Here is a 16,692-nt window from a genome sequence, read left to right as displayed (position 1 = left end):
CTATAATTTGTTTACAACACAGAAACCTGACTGTAGACTTTTTATATCCACTGTATGTTATGGGCAATAGGAGAGTAGCAAGGTTCTGTAGCCCCAGCTTGTTTCTGTAGTCCTGATAGTGAAAGTTGTTACTCTAGGATGGGAAGTGTGCTACTAGCAGAATCACTTGGTAAAAATAAAGGAAAATAGATGTGAAAAAAATTTAACAAATGCAGCAACCACTTCAAGGGACTAGTAAGCTGCAGTATATTAGATTTCTAATATACTTGCACTTGCTTTCTTTTTTTTTACTTTTTTTGTTCATAGTTGCCACAGCTAATTTTTCTTCAGGGAGAACCCTGGATTTTGTCTAAATCAAGTTAGTACTTGGTACAAAACATATCCTGAAACTTGAATGGCTCACTGGAAATGTTCCAAATAATCACTAATTAAAATGTGTGAAAACCTTGACCCCGTAGAGACCCCAGACAGTGGCAAAGAGCCAGAGAGTGTGTCAACAAATTCCTGGTCAAGCACGAACCAACCTTTAGTTAACAAAGTGCTTGCACCCATCAGTAATAAAAAAGCTTGACGGTACATGTTTAACTTTGTCATACCTCCCTAATTTTAAGGAAGCCTGAAATTTTGGTTCATTTTTGGAGGCCCAAAATATATTAATAGTATTATTTCTTGCAAGTGTAGCAAGAACACTATCTGATCCTAACTCGAATATAAAAATCTAGGCATAGCATCAATTTTTTTGTTTGTTCTGCCAAATCAAGATATTAAGTGTTTCAGTTTCCCTATGTTCTGTGTTATTTTTGTGCAGAGTAGAGACCCTCATAATATGGATACCCAAGACAATAGTTCTTAAGTGATTTATGAATTTACGCTTCATTTTAATGGAAATCTCAGGACCTGGATCCCTCTGCTGCATCTGGTAATAGCTCATCTTGCTGAGCCACCTGAGATGCTGGGCAGCTCCCCGTCGGATTCGTTGGACAAACTTACTTTCTGTCTTGTTTATGATGAACCTTGAACTCCTTGCTCCTCCCATGAACTTCCTATTTAAGCTATGTTTTACACTTCCTGGTTGCCAGATTATTGTGCTCTTCTCCAGCCAATATCTTGCTCCTTATGCTTATGCTGTTGTACACATCTTCATTACCAATCTTTGGCTTGTTCCTCAACTATTTTCTGTCTGATCTCAACCTGCAACCATTAGTTACTGACCTTTGGCTTGTTCCTTGACTATATTTATGCTTGATCCAACTTGCAACTGCTTGTTACCGACTTTTGGCTTGTTTACTGACTATGCTTCTGCTTGATCCCTACCTGTTACATCTGCTAAGGCACCCTGACTTGCTCACCACCTGGCGGGGCAATCCTGAGGACCGCAGCCTGGTACTAGCAGGCAGCAAAACCAAAAACAGGCATCTCCACCATCAGGAGCTCTGGTGAAGACCTGCTAGTACTTAGACCCCAAGCGTCGGGTGAACCATTGTCATCTGCCAGGGGAATTTGCTTATGTATTTATCTTGCTGGTTTCTGTGTATTTCCACTGCTATAGCCACTTGCCTCCAAGCCTGACCCCCTAAATTTGACAGCTGCTTTACACTATTCAGAGCATCATGGCAAGAGGTTCCATTTTTAGTTTACGAAAAGCCATGTGGGGGACACAGCAAACATGTGGAAGAAGGTGCTCTGGTCAGATGAGACCAAAATTTAATTTTTTGGCCTAAAAGTAAAACGCTATGTGTGGCGGAAAACTAACACTGCAAATCACCCTGAACACATAATTCCCACTGTGAAACATGGTAGTGGCAGCATCATGTTGTGGGGATGCTTTTCTTCAGCTGGGACAGGGAAGCTGGTCAGAGTTGATGGGAAGATGGATAGTGCCAAGTACAGGGCAATCTTAGAAGAAAACCTGTTAGAGTCTGAAAAAGAGTTGAGACTGGGGTGGAGGTTCACCTTCCAGCAGGATAACTACCCTAAACATACAGCCAGAGCTACAATGGAATGGTTTAGATGAAAGCATATTCATGTGTTAGAATGGCCCAGTCAAAGTCCAGACCTAAATCCAATTGAGAATCTGTGGTTAGACTTGAAAATTGTTGTTCACAGATGCTCTCCATCCAATCTGACAGAGCTTGAGCTATTTTGCAAAGAAGAATGGGCAAAAATGTCCTTCTCTAGATGTGCAAAGCTGGTAGAGATATACCCAAAAAGACTTGCAGCTGTAATTGCAATGAAAGGTGGTTCTATAAGTATTGACTCAAGGGGGGCTGACTACAAATGCACACCACACTTTTCACATATTTATTTGTAAAAAATTTTTAAAACCATTTATTATTTTCCTTCCACTTCACAATTGTGTGCCGCTTTGTGTTGGTCTATCACATAAAATCCCAATAAAATACATTTACATTCTTGGTTGTAACATGACAAAATGTGGAAAATTTCAAGGGGTAGGAATTATTTTTCAGGGAACTGTAAAGGGAGAAGGGGAGGAAGGGTTTTATAGTGACTGATTAGCAATGCTTAAGTTTTAATAAGAGGGTAAATAAGGACACATTATATTAAAAGATGTAACCGGCAAGGTTGCTTCAACTAATGCAGATATAAGGCCATCTCTATGACATGAATAAAGCAAATACAATGCAACAATACAGGTTTGACCAACGCTAGGGCTTGTATAGATTTGGAAGCGAGTAGAATGTAGTGTGCTTTCGGGTAGTTCTGAGATGTTTTGACTAGTGTTTAGCTTGCTCTCATTTGCCTTTGAGCTGATCAAGACATTTTGTTGCTCAAGGTAGTCTTGTCCGTGGTTCCACTTAAAATGCTCTCAGCATAATTGTGAGAAATCTTGATTTACAATGTATATTAATATCTCTGCACACCAAAAATGCAGCGACTGGGAGCGGCAGTGTCTGCCAGTATTGCCAGAGAGACTTTATTGCATTTTACTGCAATGTCATCCTAACATGTTACAGGGACATTAATTTAGCGTCCCTGCAAATATATATGTACCGGAGATATCACAGATTCTACATTCCCAGCACAATAACAAAGTCTGTGCAAATCTAAATCTTCCTGTCTTAGCACAATAACAAAGACTGTAGAAATATAAATCTTCCTGTCCTTAACCCTACATTTTGTCTATGGAAAGATCACTCCTTTCCATCCTCAACTCTGCAGCCCACCCTGCAAATACCATAGCCCCCCCCCAAACCTAAATAGCAGAGTGCCTCTGTAAAACTTTCTGCGAACCTAAATTATCAGTTGAGTGTAGTTTCTCTGCAAATGTTACACTCTCCAATCCCCAAAAGATAAACGAACGAAACCAGCGCTCCAGTCTTCATACAACCAAGGAGATGCCAAAATGCCAACCGAAGAGGTGCTGCCCTTCTAAGATCGGGAAATCTGACCACTAGTGGAAAAGAACAGACAAGGGCGCACTCTCATCGTGCATTACCTTGGTAGAACACGTGTTTATTGAATAAAAAGAGGATATATACTCACAAACCAACGTGATTAAAAGCAGTATAAGTGGTCCACAAAGACAGTCACAATACATCTGTGTCTAATGATGCGGATAAGCTGACGCGTTTCAGGAGCTGAACCCCCTTCCTCAGAGCTAGAGATGTGCCTGCTGGCCACAAGCCTATATACTAATGGAATGTCAGAAGGAGGGTGGATAAAACCCACCCACCCAGCTGACCAATGACAAAAAAAAAAGGACCTATATTGTCATAAAACCAGAAACAACAATCAGTGTGCTGTGTACGTAGCACACTCTTATCCATATATGGTACATATATTATATATTATAAATGATAATAAATAAATTTATGAATAAATAAATACATAGATGCATGGTACATGGTGTATAGTAAAACATGAATAAGTGATATATAGATAAATAGATAAATAAATGATAAATAGATGTTAGGGGCGTACTCACCTCCAAGGATGTAACCCTGATGGTGGATGCGCCACTTCAATATGCCCATATGGAAATTAACTGCCACCACCCGGAAACGTGTGTACACCATGGGTACACTTGAATCAACACGGCGTCATTGTGCCACACTGATAGGCAGGGACATGAAGTACTCATAGTGATAGTGGGAATCCCACCAATCCCCAGCAGGGCTGTGCCTTTGCAAATACCACTATATCTATATTCCCTGTTCACAGCAGAATGTCCCTGGAAATATCCTTCTACCATCCCTGATTCTGCAGTGCAAATACCTGGGAAAAAATGTATTTGTACTCATATTATACTTTTTTCTAGTAGTTCATTGGGGATACTGTCAGGCTTTTATATCTGAGCATACAGGAGCTGCTGTAGGAGGTTGGCCACTATGCAGAACAGAAAGCACAACTTCATCAAGTACCTTTGCATGTACCTAACAAGGTTAGATGTAGTAAGCAATTAACAAAATGGCAATGACAGAAGGGTAACATCCAAAGATACATCTTACTGTTGCAAAAGTAAAAAACAAACAAACAAACAAAAAAAAAACACTGACAATGGGAATTTGCGTTCCCCAGAGAACTACTGGAGCAATATATACACTATAGTGCCAAAAGTATTGGGACACCCCTCCAAATTATTGGATTCAGTTGTTCCAATCACCTCCATGGCCACAGGTGTATAAAATCAAGCATCTAGGCATGCAGACTGCTTCTACAAACATTTGTGAAAGAATGGGTCACTCTCAGGAGCTCAATGAATTCAAGCGTGGTACCGTGGTAGGTTGCCACCTGTGCAATAAGTCCATCCGTGAAATTTCCTTACTACTAAATATTCCACGGTCAATTGTTATTATAACTAAGTGGAAGCAACTGGATTAGCGAGTTTGGGGTGGAGGAACTTGACTGGCCTGTCCTGACCTCAATTCGATAGAACACCTTTTGGGTGGATTAGAGTGGAGGCCTTTTAGTCTGACATCAGTGCCTGACCTCACAAAGGCGCTTCTGGAAGAATGGTCAAACATTCCCATAGACACACTCCTAGACTTTGTGGACAGTCCGTAGACTAAGACTGGGATGCCATTAAAGTTCATGTGTATGTAAAGGCAGGCGTCCCAAAACTTTTCGCAACATAATGTGTATTTACACTGCTCAAAAAAATTAAAGGAACACTTTGAAAACACATCAGATCTCAATGGGGAAAAATATCATGCTGGATATCTTTACTGATAAGGACTGGGCAATGTGTTAGGAATGTAAGGATGCTCCATCATTTGATGGAAATGAAAATGATCAACCTACAGAGGACTGAATTCAAACACACCCCGAAAATCAAAATGAAAAAATGATGCTGCAGGCTAATCCATTTAGCTGAAATTTCATTGCAGCAACTCAAAATGGTACTCAGTAGTTTGTATGGCCCCCATGTGCTTGTATGCATGCCTGACAACATCGGGGCATGCTCCTAATGAGATGACAGATGGGGGTTTATTTACTAAAGCTGGAGAGTCCAAAATCAGACTCCCTTCTGCATAGAAACCAATCAGCTTCTAACCTCAGCTTGTTCAATGCTCTGGCAATGAAACCTGGAAGCTGATTGGTTTCTATGCAGAAGGGAGTCTGATTTTGGACTCTCCAGCTTTAGTAAATAAACCCCATGGTGTCCTGGGGTATTTCCTCCCAGATCTGGATCAGGGCATCACTGAGTTTCTGCACAGTCTGAGGTGCAAGCTGGCGGCGTGGGATGGGCCGAAACATGATATCCTAGAGGTGTTCTATTGGATTTAGGTCAGGCAAGCGTGGGGCCGGGCCATTCAATGGTATCCTTTCCTTCATCTTCCAGGAACTGCCTGCATACTCTCGCCACATGAGGCCAGGTATTGTCGGGGGCAGTACAAGATATTAACTCTGCAGGGTGCCCAAACTTTTGCAGACGCCATTTTTTTGTTTTCTGTTATTTTGAAAGTGTAAATGATGGAAATAAAATCTAACTTTTGTTGACATATTATAAGAATGTCTAATCTGTAATTTGATGCCTTTTGGAGATTTTTCCATCTTTCCTTGGCTTCTTTATGCACATTAATACAAATTTTTAGCTGGGGTGCCCAAACTTTCGATCCCCACTGTATATATATATATATATATATATAGTAATAAATTATTTAACCGCCTCCTGCCTGCCATATAAGGTAATGACGGGCGCAAGGCGGTTCTCTCGTTCTGGGAGGACGTCATATGAAGTCCTCCCATTCTAAGCGTGCATGCGCGGCTCTGGGAGCGCGCAGCTCGGTGATCAGCGGTGCGCTGTGTCCCTCGGACACAGCGGATCACCGATCAACAGAAAGAGCCGAAGATGTCGGCTCGGTCATGTGATCAGCTGTGCCCAATCACAGCTGATCACATGTAAATAGGGAAATGGCGGTTATCGGCATTTTTCTCCTCACGAGCTGTCATGCTGACAGCTCAAGAGGAAAGGAGAGCCAGTAATCGGCATCTCTCAGAGGGGACATCTACACTGATCATCAGGGCACTGATGATCAGTGTGCCCTGATGATCAGTGTAGCCCCAGCAGTGCCACCTGTCAGTGTCCATCAGTGCCAGCTGTCAGTGCTCATCAATGCCACCTGCCAGTGCCACATCAATGCCACATATCAGTGCCTACCAGTGCACATCAATGCCACATTTCAGTGCCCATCTGAGCTGCCTTTCAGTGCCAGTCAGTGCCACCTATCAGTGCCACCTATCAGTGCTGCCAGTCAGTGCTGCCTATTAGTGCCCGTCAGTGCCGCCTATCAGTGTTGCCTAACAGTGCCAGTCAGTGCCACCTATCAGTGCCAGTCAGTTCCCCCTATCAGTGCCGCCTATCAGTGCCATATATGAGTGCTGCCTTTCAGTGCCCATCAGTGATCCCTGTCAATGCCCATCTGTGCCACCTACCAGTGCCTCCTCAGTGCCCAGCAGTGCCACCCATCAGTGCCCATCAGTGCAGCCTATCAGTGCCCATCACTGCAGCCTCATTAGCGCACATCAGTGAAGGAGAAAAATCACTTATTTACAACATTTTAGAACAAAAACTAAGAAAAAAGGTTTTTTTTCAAAATTTTCAGTGGTTTTTGGTTTGTTTAGCAAAAAATAAAAAACCCAGAGGTGATCAAATACCACCAAAAGAAAGCTCTGTCTCAAAAAATGATAAAAATGTCATATGGGTACAGTGTTGCATGACCGCGCAATTCTCATTCAAAGTGTGACAGCGCTGAAAGCTGAAAATTGGCCTGGGCAGGAAGGGGGTATAAGTGCCCTGTAGGCAAGTGATTAAAATGTTCAAGAGCACAAACAGGTATTACAATCTTAGTAGGTAAGGATAAGCCAAGTTATGCAACATACAAATTCTCACACGGCTTCAGAGGACGAATATATTTTAATTCATGTGAGTAAAAAAAATGTCGTAAAAATGCTCAGCATTCAGGGGTAGATTTACTAAAGCCAGTGCACTCAGAATTTGGTGCAGCTCTGCATGGTAGCCAATCAGCTTCTAACTTCAGCTTGTTCAATTAAGCTTTGGCAAAAAATATCTGGAAACTGATTGGTTTCTATGCAGAGTTGCACCAGATTTTGCACTCTCCAGTTTTAGTAAATAAACCCCACAGTCTTCTATGGACCTTCAAAAGCAGTCCCAAGAAGTGGGGTAGGGAGATCAACTATCAAGAATCATTAAGCAAATGAATCACTGTGCCGCCTGTAGGACCTGGTAACCAATAATGGCTGCAGCTGACTCTGTAACATCCACACAGTACCAGGGGCCAACTGACAACTCATGGGGCCCCCGGGCAATAGGGGATCATGGGGCCCCTGTGTCCTTGCCCAAACTCAAAAAAGCCTATCATGGGGCCCCCTACTGACCCTGGGCCCTCGGGCACTGCCTGAGTTTCCAAATGGTCAGTCCGCCCCTGCACAGTACAACTTTATAAAAGCAGAAGACCAGGTATACCTGGAAGACAGTTGCATGGTGTCATAAAAGCCTTTGGATGCATGATGCAAAGTGGTGCGGCAGTAACAAGGACAAGGTACCTTAAGAGAATATGTTAGTGAAATGGTTCAGTGTATCTATAGTGAGCCTACTAATAGGAAGAGATAAACTCACTAAATAAATGCAGATGTGAAATCCAATGTAACGCAATTTCCTATTCAGCACACTGTTCATCAAGTATCATTGTATACTACAACCAATAAAATACAATTGTGTGGGATTTTTCTCGGCATGTTTCAGCAGAACACTGGCTTCATGTAATACCATTGTGAAAAAGATGGAATATTATTTCATTGCAAAGTTGACCAAATTGCAGCATCAACAATATTCCACCTTAAGGCCCCTTTCACACGGGGCAGATCCATCAGTGGATCGGGGGATCTGTCTGCTGATCCCACCGAGCTAACGGATGACAGGTCTGTGCCCACTCCACTTACACACAGCGGACACGGGCACAGCCGGCTGTCCTTTACGGGCAGATGGATCCGATCTGATAGACGGTTGGGGAACAGATCCCCGTCCATCTCTTTTTGGCGGATTGGATGTCAGCGGGTGTAAACGGACGCATGTCCGTTAATACCCGCAGCTCCATAGAAGAGAGGAGAGGTTTCGAACGGGTCCTCCTAAATAACGTTCAGACGGACCCAATCAGAACATCCATGTGAAAAGCACCTATAGGTCTGACGCATAGCAGGATTAAAAATTGATAGCTTGCTTTTCAATCAATCAAATAATTATGAGATAAAGTGGTTGTAAACCTCAGACATGAAATCTGAACAAAAGAGCATATTTCTATTGTGTTTACTTGCCTCTCTCCAAAACATGAAGACTCATTTCTCTCTGCTGTCTAGTTCCTCTGGTATCAGCATGATTCACTCCTGAAACATTTTCCTGACACCAAGAGAAAAAGGGTGACAGGAAGGGAGCTCCAGCACGCAGCCTGTGATTGGTCGCCTCAGCTCTGTTCCTGTGTGCTGTGTAAAGGGGTGTGTGTCTCTTCTCTCCAACCAGCTCTCAGAGCTCTTGCACAGTGTGTAACTGCAGCTCCCCGCCAACTGCTTTCCAAGTCTAAGAAAAATCCTTTACAAGGCTGTACAGCACAAATGGCTGCAAATAGACAGGTACAACTTATGTAGGAGGATTTGTTTCATCTCTGTGTATCAGCTGAGGTGAGTCACTTCACTGAGTATATGTGAGGGTTCACAACCACTTTAAGCCCGAGTTCACATATATGCGGTGTGGTATATCGCATGTGATTTGCACAAACCGTACCACATTCCTCTGCAAATCACATGCGATTTGTGTGCGGTGCAATTGGAGCCATACATTTTATATGGCTCTAATCGCACCGTAACCGCACTAAAAACATGCAGGACCCTTTTTTGGTCCACACTAGAATCGGATTGCATGGGTATGCACACCTATGTGATCCGATTCTGCACATTGTACTGCATTTTGCGGATCGCTTTCGGGGTGTTGTGAACTTAACATACACACCGGCAGTGGTTCGCATGACCAGGGTGCAATTCTGATGCGGTGTGGAATTCGCACAGAAAATGCTGCGAATTCCGCACTGCGTCAGTGTGAACCAGGGCTGAATGATAAAATCAATGTTGTAACCAGGGGCAGACTGACAACTCATGGGGCCCCCGGGCAATAGGGGATCATGGAGCCCCTGTGTCCTTGCCCAAACTTAAAAAAGCCTATGAAAAAGGTACCAGGGGCATCTCATGGGGCCCCCTACTGACCCTGGGCCCTCGGCAGTGCCCGAGTTTTCAAATGGTCAGTCCGCCCCTGGTTGTAACAGTCCTTAAAGCATCCTACCTGAAGTCTGTAGCCTAGAAATGTGCATACGGAGACGTGATATTTTACCTTTACAAAACCCTAATATTTTACATACAAAATCTTTATGAAACATTTTCCTAATTGGTCATCAAAATACGTATTTCTGAATGATAGTACCATTGTCCTAATTTGTCCTAATTTCTTCCATTACTGATTCGATAATTTGCATCAACAATGGAGTTTGTTCTTAGATACAATACATATCTACAGTTGTGACCAAAATTATTCAACCCCCAATGCTGTAAAGGGGTTTAGGGACTATAGTGTACATTTGGAATTGTATTCAGAATCAAATCCTACAAGGACGTTGTAACTACCCAAATGCAACTAAAATGACATCAATTGTTTATGTAATACAGTAGTAAATGGTTCTTATGTGGTTTCTTCATTGCCACAATTATTCAACCCCTTAAAGACTACCACTCTGAAGAACAGAGGTTCATACAGGTGCTTTCCATCAGGTATTGAAAACACCTGTGGATGTCACCGAGCAGCAATCAAGCATAATAAGCACCAATTAGGCAGCTTTAAAATGACTGTGATACTCAGCTCCTTCTAGACATTTACTGGTGTGGTTACAAACATGGTGAAGGCAAGAGAATGGTCCAGGAAGACAAGAGAAGAGGTGATTTCTCTTCACAGGAAGGGCAATGGCTATAAGAAGATTGCAAAGATGTTAAACATACCAAGAGACACCTTAGGAAGCATCATTCGCAAATTCAAGGCAAAGGGCACTGTTGAAACGCTACCTGGTCGTGGCAGAAAGAAGATGCTGACTTCGACTGCTGTGCGCTACCTGAAGCGTAGAGTGGAGAGAAGTCCCCGTGTGACTGCTGAGGAACTGAGAAAAGATTTGTCAGATGTGGGTACAGAAGTTTCAGCCCAGACAATAAGACGCACACTGCGTAATGAAGGCCTCCGTGCCAGAACTCCCAGGCGTACCCCCTTGCTGTCTCCAAAGAATAAGAAGAGTCGACTGCAGTATGCCAAAAGCCATGTGGACAAACCACAAAAGTTGTGGGATAGTGTTCTGTGGACTGATGAAACAAAATTAGAACTGTTTGGGCCCATGGATCAACGCTATGTTTGGAGGAGGAAGAACAAGGCCTATGATGAAAAGAACACCTTGCCTACTGTGAAGCATGGTGGAGGGTCAATCATGCTTTGGGGCTGTTTTGCTTCTGCAGGTACAGGGAAGCTTCAGCGTGTGCAAGGTACCATGAATTCTCTTCAGTACCAGGAGATATTGGATGGAAACGTGATGCAGTCCGTCACACACCTGAGGCTTGGGAGACGTTGGACCTTTCAACAGGACAATGATCCCAAGCATACCTCCAAGTCCACTAGAGCATGGTTGCAGAGGAAAGGCTGGAACATTTTGGAGTGGCCATCGCAGTCACCAGACTTAAATCCGATTGAGAACCTCTGGTGGGACTTAAAGAAAGCAGTTGCAGTGCGCAAGCCTAAGAATGTGACTGAACTGGAGGCCTTTGCCCATGAAGAATGGGCGAAGATACCCGTAGATCGCTGCAAGACACTTGTGTCAAGCTATGCTTCACGTTTAAAAGCTGTTATAACTGTAAAAGGATGCTGTACTAAGTACTAAGATTGAATGTCACTTGGGGGTTGAATAAAACTGATAATGCTGTGAGCACAGAAAAGACATTTGTGGTTATTTCATTATAACTGTTATGTTATATTTGTCTGACCTACAAGTGCCTCTTTAATGTAAATGTAAGCAAGATGACTGAATGATCAAAAGCAATGTCAAACTGGCCAAAACACTCAATTTCAGTGGGGGTTGAATAATTTTGGTCACAACTGTATGTCCAGGGTGCTTTTATTTTCTCTTGAAATTAAAAAACAAAACAAAAACATTAATATTAAATTGCAGCTTACCCCTCAGATGTGGTGGCTGCATTAGTTTTCTTTTTCACCTGGTGATCCAGTCAGCAAATCTGTTATTTTTCAACTTGCTGTCCAGACATAGTAGCAGTTAGAGGGTTGAGGCAATCCATTTAAAGTGTTGCTAAACCCACAACAGTAAAATCAGTCTGTATATGCAGTAAATCATGCTTGTTATCCTCACTGTAGAACCTACGGGGTTAATCCTCCGCATTGTGTAAAAATGGTGTTTGATCCTGACTTTTCTGATCCTCCGCTTCTTCCAGTGTCCCCCTCTTATCTCCTGATAAGACATCTTGTGGAGACACTCTGCACATGCTCAGTTTAGTGTGTATTGCTAGAAAGTTTTTTTTTTTTGGGGGGGGGGGGGCGGGAGTGCATGTGATCAGCACAGGCCAATCAGCACTGTCCAGACAGAAGTCAGGGATTTTGCATCCTCCTAGTGCAGAAGAAAAACTCCTTCTACAAGCTGTAACCAGTGCTCTGATGAACACTGACAGAAGTCACAAGACTGCTCTAACTGCTGATGAGAAAAGGTATTTAGCAGTTTATATTTACTAAAATAATTGCATTTCCATGTTCTGTGTACTGTGGGAGACCAGATATAGTGAATGCAGGATCCTGGGTTTAGTAACACTTTAAGACTGACAAGGGTGCTTACAATGGTCAGCTGTTATTCATTTATGTAAAACCTTTTTTCCCAAAAGAAAAAATAAACTTTCGCTGTAACTGCTTATAAAGTGTTAGCTGGAGTTCAGCTTCAACTCATTAGTTAAGTCCATCTAAATCTGCTAGTCTAACACTACAAGACTGACAATGCTGCTGTCCAAAGCTGTCTGCTTTAGTATTTCATCCAAAATGCAGACACCCTAATGCAGGCCATAGATGGGTCAAAAATCGGCCGATTTTTCGGCCGAAAATAAAATCGGCTGATTTTCAGATCGTTAGTGGGCTAATTGTTCGGCCGTTTTTCGGTATTTTGGCAGGTTTTTTTTATCGGTAAAGTTGGAAAAAGATCGGCCGATTTTGCCGATCAGCCGATTTTCGCGGCAATTATGGGCAAATTGGCCGATCTTTTTACTAATAAAAAATCTGCGCATGAGCAGTGACCTGCAAGAGGAAGACAAAAAGAAGAAGAAAAAGAAGAAGAGGATGAAGAAGAAGAAGAAGAGGAAGAGGATGAAGAAGAAGAGGAAGAAGAGGATGATGAAGAAGAAGAGGATGAAGAAGAGGATGAAGAAGAAAAAGAAGAAGAGGATGAAGGAGGATGAAGAAGAAGAAGAGAATGAAGAAGAGGAAGAAGAAGAAGAGGAAGAAGAGGAAGAAGAGGATGAAGAAGAAGAAGAGGATGAAGAAGAGGATGAAGATGAGGATGAAGAAGAGAATGAAGAAGAGGAAGAAGAAGAAGATGAAGAAGAAGAGGATGAAGAAGATGAAGAGGATGAAGAAGAGGATGAAGAAGAAGAAGAGGAAGAAGAAGAGGATGAAGAAGAAGAAGAATTCCAGTCCGGCAAAAAGTGTCCCAGCAGAGAGCTCCGCTATTTCTTCTGACAGTTCCTTGACATTTATAGCGGTTGCAACAATGTATCTATTTGTTTCTGAATAAAAACATCTGTATCCTAAATGGATACAAATACAGTCATGGCCGAAATTGTTGGCACCCTTGATATTTCTCCAGGAAATCATGTATTTCTCACGAAACGTATTGCATTAACACATGTTTTGCTATACACATGTTTATTCCCTTTGTGTGTATTGGGACAAAACAAAAAAAGGGAGGAAAGAAAGCAAATTCGACATAATGTCACACAAACCTCCAAAAATGGGCTGGACAAAAGTATTGGCACCCTTTCACAACTGCGGATAAATAAGAATGTTACAAGCATGTGATGCTCCTGTAAACTCACCTGGGGCAAGTAACAGGTGTGGGCAATATAGAAATCACACCTGAAAGCAGATAAAAAGGAGAGACGTTCACTTAACCTTTGCATTGTGTGTCTGTCTGTGCCACACTAAGCATGGACAACAGAAAGAGGAGACGAGAACTGTCTGAGGACCTGAGAACCAAAATTGTGGCAAAATATCAACAATCTCAAGGTTACAAGTCCATCTCCAGAGAACTAGATTTGCCTTTGTCCACAGTGCGCAACATTATCAAGAAGTTTGCAACCCATGGCACTGTAGCTAATCTCCCTGGTCGTGGACGGATGAGGAAAATTGATGAAAGATTGCAACGCAGAATAGTCCGGATGGTGGATAAGCAGCCCCAAACATGTTCCAAAGACATTCAAGCTGTCCTGCAGGCTCAGGGAGCATCAGTGTCAGCGCGAACTATCCGTCGACATTTAAATGAAATGAAACGCTATGGCAGGAGACCCAGGAGGACCCCACTGCTGACACAGAGACATAAAAAAGCAAGACTACAGTTTGCCAAAATGTACTTGAGTAAGCCAAAAGCCTTCTGGGAAAACGTCTTGTGGACAGATGAGACCAAGATAGAGCTTTTCGGTAAAGCACATCATTCTACTGTTTACCGAAAACGGAATGAGGCCTACAAAGAACAAAACACAGTACCTACGGTAAAATATGGTGGAGGTTCAATGATGTTTTGGGGTTGTTTTGCTGCCTCTGGCACTGGGTGCCTTGACTGTGTGCAAGGCATCATGAAATCTGAGGATTACCAAAGGATTTTGGGTCGCACTGTAGGGCCCAGTGTCAGAAAGCTGGGTTTGCGTCCAAGATCCTGGGTCTTCCAGCAGGACAATGACCCCAAACATACGTCAAAAAGCACTCAGAAATGGATGGCAAAGAAGCGCTGGAGAGTTCTGAAGTGGCCAGCAATGAGCCCAGATCTAAATCCCATTGAACACCTGTGGAGAGATCTTAAAATTGCTGTTGGGAAAAGGTGTCCTTCCAATAAGAGAGACCTGGAGCTGTTTGCAAAGGAAGAGTGGTCCAAAATTCCGGGTGAGAGGTGTCAGAAGCTTATTGATGGTTATAGGAAGCGACTGATTTCAGTTATGTTTTCCAAAGGGTGTGCAACCAAATATTAAGTTAAGGGTGCCAATACTTTTGTCCAGCCCATTTTTGGGGTTTTGTGTGACATTATGTCATATTTGCTTTTCTGCCTCTGTTTTATATTTGTTCCAATACATACAAAGGGAATAAACATGTGTATAGCAAAACATGTGTTAATGCAATACCTTTTTTGTGTGAAATACTTGATTTTCAGGAAAAATATCAAGGGTGCCAACAATTTCGGCCATGACTGTAGATACAATGTTGCAACCGCTATAAATGTCAAAGAACTGTCAAAGAAATAGCGGAGCTCTCTGCAGGGACACTTTTTGCCGGCTGTAGACGGGATGAAAATCGGCTGATTTTTTTTACCGTTCCTGGTAACGTCGGCCGCTTGAACGACCGATTTTTCTTTTTTTAAAGAAAAATCAGCCGGTTTTCTCCCCATCTATGGCCTGCATAAGACAGGAAGTGTGTTACTGGCAGGATCACCAGGTGAAACAAAAGACTAAAAAAAAAAAAGCAACCACATCAAAGGATTGTAAACTGTAATATATAAAATTTTTGTTTTTGGGTTTAATTTTGCTTTAACGCACATAAAAGGTATTTGTCAGATACATTCTTTTGTTTTTCAGAAGCAGGCGCACCTTCCACACAGAGGTTCACCTGAATTATTTCATGTGCTGGCATATGTTTATTGATTCTTTTGTACATTGATCAATTATGTATTCTGGTGGCAAAGTCCAATTTTAGAATGCACAAACTAAACAAACAGCTGATGACTCAATCTTGGCCGAGATGTGGTTCTTCACACAACTAGTCTTCAGGGGTTCATTCATTTAAATTGCAGCTCATTCTGCATGTATTCAAAATGTGTATTAAAGCAGGGCTTGACTCATTTGCTTTGAATCTAGGAGCCAGCTAAAAAAGTTTGGAGTCAGGTTTTTTTTAGTGTAGCGTGGGTTACCAGTGCTCGGGGCAAGGCAACGTTTGGGTGACAAGCTTCATGTGATGCACTTTGCTGCGAGACAATCACACAATCACAGCAAAACTGCACCACGTTTTAAGCACCATGAAAATAATGACACCTGAACCAGCGTTTTGCGTTCACAGTGATTCTGTCGTGATTCCAAAACACCCAGGTGTGAATGGAGCCGCCCTGGTTCACACATATGCGATTCTGGATGCATTTTCAAACTCACATGACAGGCCAGATATTGTGTGTTCCTACTGAGGTGGATCAGGTGGATCCACATGCATTGTGTTTTGAGTGCCATTGCGAAAGGGGTCCTGTGCGAGTTTGTAGCGGTGCATTCCAGACTTGCAAGTGATGATAGAGAGGCATGCGGAGATCAGTGTTCACATAGGATTACTATTGACAGGAGTTTTACAATGAAGCCAATGGGACACAATTTTGCATTGAAGTCAATAGCGGGCCGTTTTATTATTATTTATTTTATTTATTTCAGGTACTTATATAGCGCAGTCAATTTACGCAGCGCTTTACATAGATATATTTTACATTCACATCAGTCCCTAACCCTCAAGGGCCAATTTAGACAGGATCCAATTCACCTACCAGCATGTCTTTGGAGTGTGGGAGGAAAACGGAGTACCCGGAGGAAACCCACGCAAGCAAAGGGAAAACATGCAAACTCCAGGCAGGTGGTGCAGTGGGTGGGATTAGAACAAACGACCCTAGTACTGCCAGGCGGAAGTGCTGACCATTTAGCCACATGCGTTTTGCACTGAATTCAATGGGACGCAATTTTGCAGTGAAGTTAATGGGAGGCAATTTTGCACTGAAGTCAATCGGGGACGTCTTTGCATTGAAGTCAATGGGAGGCGAGTTTGCATTGAAGTCAATAGAGGGAGTTTTTGCATTCAAGTCAATGGGACGCAATTTTGCATTGAAGTCAATGGAAAGCGATTTTGCA

The sequence above is a fragment of the Staurois parvus genome, unplaced genomic scaffold, assembly GCF_062004578.1.
Source record: "Staurois parvus isolate SC_StPar_1 unplaced genomic scaffold, SC_StPar_1.0 ptg000091l, whole genome shotgun sequence".
NCBI classification, from domain to species: domain Eukaryota; kingdom Metazoa; phylum Chordata; class Amphibia; order Anura; family Ranidae; genus Staurois; species Staurois parvus.
The sequence above is the reverse complement of the archived record's forward strand: the minus strand, read 5'-3'. Positions refer to the sequence as shown.